Source organism: Chaetodon trifascialis, chromosome 7 (genome assembly GCF_039877785.1).
Source record: "Chaetodon trifascialis isolate fChaTrf1 chromosome 7, fChaTrf1.hap1, whole genome shotgun sequence".
In the NCBI taxonomy this organism is placed as follows: Eukaryota; Metazoa; Chordata; class Actinopteri; order Chaetodontiformes; family Chaetodontidae; genus Chaetodon; species Chaetodon trifascialis.
Genome location: NC_092062.1, coordinates 1,312,054 through 1,324,287, shown reverse-complemented (window position 1 = coordinate 1,324,287; position 12,234 = coordinate 1,312,054). Strand labels below are relative to the sequence as shown.

Here is a 12,234-nt window from a genome sequence, read left to right as displayed (position 1 = left end):
GCCTGAATTACTGCAGCAATGCGGCGTGGCATGGAGTCGATCAGGCTGTGGCACTGCTCAGGTGTTATGAGAGCCCAGGTTGCTTTGATGGTGGCCTTCAGCTCTTCTGCGTTGTTGAGTCTGGCATCTCGCATCTTCCTCTTCACAATACCCCATAGATTTTCTATGGGGTTAAGGTCAGGGGAGTTTGCTGGCCAATCAAGAACAGGGATACCATGGTCCTTAAACCAGGTACTGGTAGCTTTGGCACTGTGAGCAGGTGCCAAGTCCTGTTGAAAAATGAAATCTGCATCTCCATAAAGTTGGTCAGCAGCAGGAAGCATGAAGTGCTCCAAAACTTCCTGATAGACAGCTGCATTGACCTTGGACCTAAGGGAACACAGTGGACCAACACCAGCAGATGACATGGCACCCCAAACCATCACTGACTGTGGGAACTTGACACTCGACCTCAGGCAACGTGGATTCTGTGCCTCTCCTCTCTTCCTCCAGACTCTGGGACCTTGATTACCAAAGAACATGCAAAATTTACTTTCATCCGAGAACATGACTTTGGACCACTCAGCAGCAGTCCAGTCCTTTTTGTCTTTAGCCCAGGTGAGACGCTTCTCTTGCTGTCTCTTGTTCAAGAGTGGCTTGACACAAGGAATGCGACAGTCAGCGGTGTTTCGTGCTTAGGAGCAGCACATACCTGCCCTGTTGAGGGATGTAAGAGATCAGTGTGTGGGTGCTCGTAAAAGCAAAGGTGGAGGAGAAGACCGCTCTTGCGTTTGTCTGGAGCAAATGAGGGGGAAGCTCAGGCTTGTTTTGCCGAATTGTGCCAACCAGAGCCAGTTTCCTCCCAAGCAGCTCCTCTGCCAGTGTGAAAGACGTGAAAAAATTATCACAGGTAATGATGTGTCCCTGGAGTCCCTCTGTCATCTCCAGGACCACCCTCATCCCCTGGTTGACTTCAGCAGGATTGCCAGCTGCTTTGCCTGTGTACACCTGCAGTCTCCAGACGTAGGATGTTTTGACATCACAGGTTGCCCAGATCTTTGTGCCATATTTGGCTGGCTTTTTCGGCATGTTCTGCCTGAAGCTGCACCTGCCTCTGAAGGGGACGAGCTGTTCATGCACGCAGATGTCTCTGTCTTGGCTGAAGAGCATTGGCAGGCGATGCGTCCACATTTCCCAGACTTTGCGGAAGGCAGCCAGCTTGTCATCAGGGTTGAGATAACTTGTCGTCGAACTGCAGTGTTCGGCTGATGTCGTGAAACATCTTGTGGGACATTGTCGCCCGGAAAATGCTCCTTCCTGACTTTTCACTCGAGAGGCTGAGGGTTGATTCATTTTTTGACTGGTAAACACCGGCCATAATGAGCAGCCCTACATAAGCCTGCAGTTCTTCTTTGTCCATATCTCGCCATTCTGCAATTGAGCGTCTCCCATGCAGATTCGTCATGGCCACAATGTGCTGCAGAATTTCATCTGTTAGCAGCAGTGCAAAGCTAGAGGCCGGGTCAGTGATTCGGGCGGCGGCATAGTGTGTCGGTCCTGGGATCAAACCTGTGGCTGCTGGGATGTAGCGGCATGTTTCGGCGTTTGTGGGAGACCAAATAATTTTTCTGTTCTTTGAAGCCCATCCTGCTGCTGGTTCATCCATCTCTCCTCCGCTCTCATCTTCAGCTGAATCTTCAGATGAGTTGGACTCCAGCTGTTCAGTTTCAACCTCTGAGGCCTCCTCCATGTCAGCCTCGGAATCCTCAGAGGTGGATGAGGAGCCATCCTCGCACTCAGAGAGCATTATTACATCCAGAGCCTCCTCTGTGCTGTAAAGTCTTTCCATCTCATCTTCCATCACACACACACACACACACACACACACACACACACACACACACACACACACACACACACACACACACTTTTTTTACACACACACACACACACACACACACACACACACACACACACACACACACACCATTATCCAACATCAAAGCGACACACACTTATCATTTCAGTGGCAAAGCACCCTCACAGAAAACAGTAAAAAGTGTGAAATTTTGCTGCATGCTTTGAAGGGGTTAAAAGTAGCGCCACCTGGTGGACAAATATAAAATTTTAAATTTAAAGATAGTAGACCAAAATGAAATCCTAACATATAGGAATGCATTAGTTTAGGTTAAGATAAATGTGGGATCAAAAAAGGCATTTTCAATGGTTTTCAATGGGGCATTTTTTTGTCCCTAGTATAAAATGTGTCAGTTTTTGTGTAGCTTAGTCATTTTAGGCTAATTTAAGAAACTGAGATGAAAATTCTAAAATGTTTTAAAAATCGAATATCCTTTGGCATATTCATGGCTATATTCATTCAACACAGCCAAAATGGCTTGAAAGTAAAAAACCAAATGGCCACGAAATGTACCCAGTATCTTTTAAGGGTTAAGCAGGGGGTGAACTATAGCCTGTTCAAAATAGCTGGGTACACATCCTGTTAAAAGAGAGCCATTTAAAATGTTAACAATACTGGGACCAATACAAGTAAAAACCTTTAAAAACAGGGTGGTTGGGAGGACATCAAGTGGGCTTGATGAGGGTTTCATTTTCTCTATCAGGGTGGTGATTTCAGGAAAACAGGGCAAAAGGAATCCAAGATGGATGGGTTGCAAGGACCAGTAGATAGAAGGAGGAGGGTGAGATATTTGTTCTAACATTGGCAACCTTATCCATAAAATATTGCAAGAAGTTTATAGGTTTTCATGATTTATTTTTTCCAGAAGCAAACAAAAAACAAACAAATCCTGCCTCTCCTGCTCTGGTAAAAAACCATAGGCCCACCCAGGTGCATTCTGGTCCTACACCTACCCTTCTACCTATATGCCCTCTGGTGCCCATAACCAAATTCTGAAACAAAACAAATGAACAAAATAATAAGTAGACTAGGGCTGGGCAGTATACCGGTTCACACCGAATACCGGTGTATATTTTTCTTTTGATATTAATTTTTAATATACCGCCACACCGGTGTATGTGATTACACAACGTCCGGAACGCTGCCGCATGACAGTTTCCGACAGACCCGTTGTGAGGGTAAACTGTAGTGCTCTGGTGTTACGTTATGGTGAAGATGGATGAGACAGACATTGAATGTTCCGAAATGGAAGCTGCAGAACTAGTAGAACATGATGACACACAAGAACTTGTGCTAAAAAGAGGTGTCGTGCCTGTTGCTTTTTTTTTTGTCAGGCTAAAGTCGTCGTCGTCGGATTGGCAACATGAGCAATTTGCTCCAGTTCAGACAGTCAATGCTCACGCTAGGAAGCACCAATCCTAATGTGTAGCATATCAGAATGATGGGGAGAATCTCAGTTAAAAGCCTTTACCAAGCATTGCCACCCAAACGAAACATAATTCATACAGAAATAAATTACATGCGCATGTAACAAAAAGATGAAAATGGAGTATGTCTAATCTAGAGCGTCTGCTGATTTCGCCACTTCATGCAAACCACACAAGCCTGGTATCATATGAAAGCAGAGAGTTTGCTGTTCACGAAGATGTCTGCCTCCTCACTGTGCGATGGAAACTCAGCGAGCTAGCAGCCAAAGAGTAGCAGAAAAAAAAACTTTGCTAAATCATACAGAATGTCTTACCTTTGCTGTTTTGTGGTCAAAAGTTATATTCCAGCTCGAAAAAACGCTGCTAAGGTCTCCTCCTATGACTCTGTGTTAGTTTGAGATCGATCATGAAGGTCCTGCTTGTTCACATAAAGAGGAGGGGATTTCCAGAGTGGGGGGGGGGGGCGCTCTTCATGCGATAACCTATCTCTGGGCTTACTTCCCTCTGGATCGTCATTGGTACTAAGGTGAATTTGGGAGCTGCCCCTCGAATCTCTTGAGTCTGACTGGTTAATAGAGGTGTCGATCATCAAAATTGACCAATTGGTCGCTGAGCTATCCCACTGCGCAGTGAGTTTCACCGCTCCCTCTCGTTTACTCATGAATGAGCAGATCGCTAACAGAGGACACTGCCGACCAGCCCGACGTGTTATTTTACAGTTTTATTTGCATTTTGTCCTTTTGTGAGACATAAGAACAATAGCAAGCAGAAAAAAAGGATGAAAAAGTGTTTTCAACAGAGGAGTTTCTCTGTATGCTTGGATGAGATAATGGTACTCTGCCCCGATGAAAGCCTGGATATACCTGTGTTAAAACATGTGTCTTCCAGACGAAAGAAAAAAAAAAAATACTGTCATATACAGTGAAACCATTCTAATTCTGAAAAATACCGTGATATACATTTTTGGTCATACCGCCCAGCACTAAAGCAGACAAACTAAACTTTGGTGGCACGGTGGAGCAAGTGGTAACACTGTCGCCTCACAGCTAGAAGGTCCCAGTTCGAATCCCACTGTGGGCGCTGGTGGCGTGTCCTCCACCATGCCTTCAGTGCCTGCTGCTCGAGGAAAAAAGGGCCTTTCTGTGTGGAGTTTGCATGTTCTCCCCGTGTTCACCTGGGGTATCCTCCATAAATATACCCCCACTAAAAACATGCAAGAAGATCACCACCTGACCAATGGTGACGAAAGGAACTGGGTCCCTGGGTGCCGCTGTCGGCTGGCAGCCCACCACTCCTGGTCTGCCATGGAAGGACGACCAGGATGGGCAAATGCGGAGAAATAATTTCACTAAGCATGGCATGTGCAGTCTCTCCCTCCTGTAACATGTGCTGTGATTAATAAAGTAAAATCTTAATCTTAATCTTAAACACTAAACTGGAAAATAATTAAAGTAAACAAACACCTACAGAAAATACTAAAGAACTTTAATCTAAACAAAACAAACATCTAAAATAATAATTAAAAAAAAAATAGAATTAGCAAACAAAAACTAAAGATTAACAAACAAATAGCTCCCACAAGTGCTGCCTGTGCTTTTCATGCAAAGTTATGTCAAAATGTCTGCTGGAAAGAAGGCCTATATGTTTCAAACACACTGAACAACCACAGGGAAGGCCTGTTAATAAATAACCAAATAAAACTGCGTCTTTCTTAAGACTGTGTGCTTTTTCATTAAAAAACAAGCACAATAAAAAGTGATTTTGGTGACACTCATCATCTTGATGGTATTAACTTCTGGGCACACATGGGCAAAATCATAAATCGCAGCCTATGTAAGGTTTGACATTAAACAGCAGCTGAGACTGTTTTTGCATTTTGCTGTTTATTTGTCTTTTTTTGACAATATGTGTGGCACTGCTGCTTAGGAGAGCATGTGCATAAAAATATCAATAACTCCCTAATTCTGATTTAAACCTACCATTACAGTAATCATCCATTATCATTATCTATTTATTTAGAGTAGGTGTTGGATATTATGAAGACATTAGTCTGTCACAGTAGAAGTAATATAAACAATGTTAATGTGGTTAAGGAATTATTGGACTGTTAAACTTTTTACAGGTAATTTGAAGGATTTAATGGTACCATACATCCTAATTGCAACAGTTACACGTAATGAGAATGTGTTTTATGTCTGATCAGTTTTTGAGACTATGCAAAAACATGCTTTATTGGATTTAACGATGAATGTTAATGAGCTTAAATAATATGCAACATGCTGAAAGGGTTTTTTTTTGTTTGTTTGTTTAACCATTACTGAGTACACATTTCATTTTATGGCTGTCTTAAGCAACAGAAACTGAACAGTTGTAAATTGAGAAATTATGGAGCTATTCACAGTAAACAATCAGTCAGCAAAGAGAATAGAAGATAGTAGTTGTCTTTTGTACAGTGTAACTTTTAGTCTAAGTCTATGTTTAATGAGTTGCTTTGTACTTCTCCTAGTCTTTCCACCACTGTCTACACTAGTATATTAAACTATCAATTTGGCAAACCCATCCGTGCCAGATCTTTGTCAGACATAAAAAAAAAAGTGGACTGTATTTTCTCTGAGATAATAAGTGGGACTATACATTCATATTGATAGGATAGGCAAGTAACCCACAGAGAAGGAAAAAGGAAACTTGACACCTGAGATGTTCAAATGTCAGAATCAGAGCCAGAAATTCTTAATTGATTCCCAAGGGGAACTTGGGTCAAATTACATTTGCTCCATTATGTAACAGTATAGACAAATTCTAAAAAATATATGAAATATAGGAAATAGAGATTAAGAAAAATAAGGGTAAGTCAAAATATTTGCTGACTGAATATTTACTACAATGTATAACAACATTTTATATAGAAAATAGAAAAACAATGTGCATCATGCTATATACAGTGTAAATAATAACTGAGTAATGGAAATGTACAGTATGAATGCCAGAATCTAGGTTCTGGATTTATGGAGTTGGTGGCAGTAATGCACCACATTTGCCTGCAATTTGCTAATAAAATACAAAAGAAGAAAATGGTCAGCCGAATCAGTCACTAATCAAGCTAGCCAGCCAAGCCAGTAGTTGGTATTGTGGATTGCTCGTCACAGCATGCTATTTACCAGCCTTACCCTGCCTCTCGCCCGCTGACAGCTGGGATAGGCTCCACCCCCACCGCAACCCTGGAAAGGGATAGTCGGATATAGACAATGGACGATTACCAATGCCCAACCTTGATCTGTTAGTAGCACTCTGACTTCCTGCTCTCCTACAGATCAAAAGCATCTCCTGCTTGATGTCTGCTTTGTTAACATTCTTTTGCTGATATTCTTGTTTTTTTTCTGACAAATGTTTCAGAAAGTTGATCCTGAGTGAAAGAAACAGAACCCTATATTTTAATCACTTCTATTATTTCTCACTAATGTGCAAGCGTGGGCTGCACGGTGGCGCAGCAGGTAGTGCGCGTGCCTAACAGCAAGAAGGTCGCAGGTTCGATTCCCGGGTCTGTGTGAAGTTTGCATGTTCTTCCCGTGCATGCATGGGTTCTCTCCAGGCACTCCGGCTTCCTCCCACAGACCAAAAACATGCTCATTAGGTTGATTGGTGACTCTAAATTGCCCCTAGGTGTGAGTGTGAGCGTGAATGGTTGTGTGTATGTGCCTTGCGATCGGCTGGCGACCGGTCCAGGGTGTACCCCGCCTCTCGCCCATTGACAGCCGAGATAGGCTCCAGCCCCCCCGCGACCCCGAAAGGGATAAGCGGCATAGAAAATGGATGGATGGATGTGCAAGCGTGACCTCCACACAACACAAGCCTTTTTGCTTTTATGCTGTGTCTATGACTGGAAATCTGGAACAGGGACAAGAGGGAAAAATCTGTGAGCTGTGCAGAGAGTGACTGACTGATAGAATTACACAACTTGGAAGGAGGATTGTATCAACGCTGCATCAGATATATGAGAGTGGGCATTCACTGTTGAGACTTTTACACACAGACTTTTATACACAGGATTACTTCAGCTGTTGAGCATTCTGGCATAGATTTGGCAGACACACTGCCCTCGATGTGTCCTAACACCACTGGATCAGATGTTGAGGCTTGCAAACCAGCCTTCCCTAATGACACTTCATACTGGCACGACACCAGCGCTAGGCTGAAAACTCCACCCCCCAGTTGTCCACTGCTACTGGAGGACTGAGAAACTGTTGGTCACAACATGTATTCTTAACAGGCCCCATTCCAACCTTGGGGAAAGGCATCAAATCTTTCAGCAGACTCCTTACCATGATCTTTTGTAGCTGCAAAGACCACTTTAAGCCTGATTGGATACACTCAAAAATTACTGGTTGCACACTGCTTGATGCATCCTGCAGTTGGCATGCCAAAACAAGATGCACAGATAAGCACTAAGGACAGTACACACAGGCAGACAGGCTGTGTGTCTCACCACTGCCTGACCCTGACTGAGCCTGACCCTCTGCTTAACATCACCCAAGGCATTCAAAGGATCTCTCAGTTCCATTCAGGGATCCAGCACCCGTCTTGCCCCTCTTCATCACATTCTTAGTTTAAGCTCCCACACTGAAGCTCAGTCAAATTGGTAAACTATTGAACAACAGTAACCACAGCCAGCATCACTCAGGTGTCTATCAGAAATGAGACAGAAACCACACCACTTCCTTAAAAATACAGATGATCTTAAACAGCTGGTGGCATGGTCAAACACATTACAATCACAGACCATCTGTTACCTGTCACAGTAATCTTAACTTTGTCAGTGTTCATCCACAGCTTGTCTGCTCTCCTCCCAGAATCTCTACTGCTGAAATGAGCTCTTTTGCAAAATTTGCATTTTATGTTTTTGTTGGGACCTGGGACAGCACTACTGGTGTGGCAGTGTGGCCGGTGTATGCAGGAATTCTCAGGGCTGATCAAACTTGGTATCAATAGATGTGTCCAATTATTCCTTAATGGGGACCTGAATATTCATATCAACAAAATGAATGAAGATGGAGTTTGTAAATCTCCTGGACAGCTTTGAACTTCAGAATTAGATTTACACATTTCTGACGGTCATTGTGTTTTGTGAGGACAGCCTAATCATAACAATGCCTAAAAGGGAATTTTTGGTTCAAAAGAGACTCCTAGATGGCAAGACAGAAGCAAAGTTCTGTAATATTCTGAGATCATTTGAGTCACACAGCTACAACTGCTCTTTAAATGACATGGTTGAACATCCAACAATACCATGTCATCTGCTTGAAATACTGTTGTTCCACTAAAGGTTAAAAAGAAGTGATGGGAAACTAACTTAATTTGATGTTGCATTCGTTGGTAAAATGACGGGGCACCACCTTCCTCAGCTAAGAAGGACTGCAGGAATTAACTGCTATAACGCTGATAAGAAACTAACGAATGAACTAACGGTAAACCAGTCTGATAATCTGAAGTGTGAACTCTGGATACAGGGATCATTTATATTCAGCTCAAAAGGACACTGTCTAACCAGAACTTAAATCAAAATCTCATTTATTAAGCAGAATTATGGATAATGAATGATATATCATGAATAGTATGACAGAAGATATGAGTTGAACTTATGGCAACACAATGGCAAAACAAGTTTGGCGATAGTGAGAAGTAGCTGAAAGGGGATAATAGGGACGCGAATAATTGAGAGAATTTTTATGAATTGACAGTATCGTAACCTCACGGACCAACTCTTATTCAAACCCGCTTAATGCATGCCTACTTGTCAGCAACGCTCCTGTAGAGGCCTGTTCCAAACTAGCCGAAGATGCTTCCAGTGTCCGTCCGTGGCTCGTCTGCTCGGCAGTCCAGTGGAAAACCCAGGCACACCAAGGTTAAGAGCTGATATTGGACAGTGATGATTCAGGAACTGGATTTCGATGGCGTCGGTGACAGGCGAGGAACGGCTTTGGATGGTTATCTGACCCGGACCAGCGGGTTAGCAGCAGGCTGCAGGGCTTTAGCTTGGTTGGTAACCACGAAGCAAGACTTTAGATTTAACAATAATAAGATTGATAACCTCTTCAATGGCCGGTCGAAAAGTGTCTCCCAAAATTGTTATTACTTGACGAGAATTTACTAAAGACAAACAAATCATGTGGCTTAGCGTGGCGAGTAAAATTAAAGTTTCAAGGAGAGTAAACTAGGAAAGTACGTCTTCTGAAGAATGAAATCAGTACAAGAGACTTAGAAAACGATGGAACAAAAACACGAAGACAACTAGACAAGAAGAAACAAAAAAACCAACTAAAACTAATGGAGTAACGCGCACTGAATTCTCGCTGCGTCTGCAGCTGTTTAAATCTCGCTCCGGGCGGCTTAATCATTAGACCGTCCTTCACGAGGGATGGTTCGTAGAAGCGCAATTTCGTTTTATGAGGCAAGGAGTAACTAATGATTTACATGAGTGGCTCATCTGCTTCTCACTATGGTCAATCCCATATATCTTAAATGGACGATTCTTCAATGGCATTTTAACATTGTTCATAACAGGCATTAGGCAACTCTTATGGGCGGATAACAATCTTCAACAATAATCAAGACAACAGTTTCTAACACTCATCGTAATATGTATCTGATTGTTCCAGGGATGATTATCATAACATATTAATGAAATTATAGAAAGGCAGCCTACATTTGCCCGAAACAATTATCACTATTACGACTACTCCTTAAGATATGTCTCATAAATAATTCTTAAAAGTTAGTCTGTTTTACAACTGCATTTGTCTGGAGAAATGCAGAGAGGAGAGGAGAAGGTCAGTTAGAGGCCAGTTCTGCTACAGAAGTCAACTGACAAAATCTACCAATTGATATTGAATCACAGTGTTAATGAGAGCAAGAGCATCTGCGAAGCAGCTGAAAGAAAATGCAGGAAAACTGGGCTCACAGTTCACTGTAATATACACAATGAAGCCATGATTGTCTTTAACAAAGCAATACATCTTTCAAGAAAGGATTAGTTTTCCAAGGTTATTGCAGAGAATACTGGAAAGCCTAGAATATTATATCTCCACTATTGACCAGCTACTCAACACCACCCCAACTTGCATTGTTATTAAAAACAAAATAATCTCAATTAGAGCCAGCATTGCTGTTGATGTGAACACAGATTACCTCAGCAAACCCTGTAAAGACATGTAACCATGGGAAAATTTACCTGTATTACATTAACTGAGCTTTGCAAGACTGTCAGTGAGTCTAATTCATCCACCTCGTGTTGACCCTGTACCTCTAACATTTTTAAAGCAGGCATTTTGCCGTGTTTCAAGTCATGTTGTGATTATAAATACATCTCTGCAAACAAGCATCTTCCCAAATGCCTTCAAAACAGCTCATATAAAACTTTTACTCAAGAAACTGAACCTATATGTAATGTACTCACCAACTACAGGCCAATATCCAACCTTCCATCCATCAGTAAGATAGTGAGAAAGTTTTTCTGCAAATGTCTGGACAAATTAACTCCTTTCTTAAAGAAAATAACATCTTGGAGTAATTTCAGTCAGGCTTTAGATCCCACCATGGCACTGAAACTGTTTGTATTGAAATAATCAGCAACCTCAGACAAAATTTTGATGGAAGTAAGGTCTCAATTCTTGTCCTCTTAGATCTAAGAGCAGTGTTTGAGAAGATTGACAATGATCAATCATCTTCAAAACTGGGTTGGTCTTTCTGAGTTCTAAATTGAGACCATGTGTAGCAGCATGACATCTGTTTTGGGGTTGCACAAAGGAACTGCTTTAGTCCATTACTATTCTCACTATACATGGTGCCATTTGGTGACATCATTGATTCAATTCAATTCAATTCAATTCAATTCAATTCAATTCAATTCAATTCAATTCAATTCAATTTCATTTTACTTGTGTAGCACCAAATCACAACAAAAGTTGTCTCAGGACACTTTCCATCTAGAGCTGGTACAGGCCAATCTCTTTTATCTACAGAGACCCAACAATTCCCTCATGAGCAAGCACTTGGAGACAGTGGCGAGGAAAAACTTCCTTTTAACAGGCAGAAACCTCAGGCAGAACCAGGCTCTGGGTGGGCGGCCATCTGCCTTGACCGGTTGGGTGAGAGAGGGAGAGCAAGAGAGAGACAGTGAGACAGACAGACAGAAATGCAGCAGAGAGAGACAGACAGACAGAGACAGACAGACAGACAGTCAGACAGACATGCAGTCACAGTAACAGTGACAGTGGATGTAATAACAGTAGTAGCAGTTGGAGTGGATGTCAGGCAGGGCCATGGCAGGAGACGTAGCTGTAATCCACAATTCAGATTCAGCCACTGTCCATGGGAACCTGCGAGATGACAAAGCACAGAGACTCCAGGGAAGGAGCTACGTTAGTAACACGCCATGGTAGGACGACTGCAGATGGAGAGGGAGAGAAAGACAGAGGAGCTCGGTGTATCTTTGGAGGTCCCCCGACAGTCTAATCCTAGCATAACTAGGGGCTGGTCCAGGACAAGCCTGAGCCAGCCCTAACTATAAGCTTTATCAAAGAGGAAAGTTTTAAGCCTACTCTTAAATGTAGAGACAGTGTCTGCCTCCCGGACAAAGACTGGAAGACAGTTCCACAGGAGAGGAACTTGATAGCTAAATGCTCTGACTCCTGCTTTTTGAGACTTTAGGAACCATAAGTAGACCTGCATTCTGGGAACGCAGTGTTCGAGTGGGGTAATAAGGTACTATGAGCTCTTTAAGATAAGAAGGTGCCTGGCCATTTATGGCTTTGTAAGTAAGGAGGAGAATTTTAAATTCTATTCTAAACTTTACAGGGAGCCAGTGCAGAGTGGTGAGTATCAGAGAAATATGATTTCTCTTCCTCGTTTTTGTCA

The 12,234-nt window shown here is 42.5% G+C and overlaps 1 protein-coding gene and 1 pseudogene across 2 annotated transcripts in view; one reads left to right on the top strand and one right to left on the bottom strand.

Moving 5' to 3' along the window:
- The window catches only part of adcy3a (adenylate cyclase 3a), a 114,937-nt gene that overhangs the window by 56,058 nt on the left and 46,645 nt on the right, over positions 1 to 12,234 (top strand). The window lies entirely within an intron of this gene.
- Positions 658 to 1,828, bottom strand: LOC139333501 (piggyBac transposable element-derived protein 4-like; annotated as a pseudogene).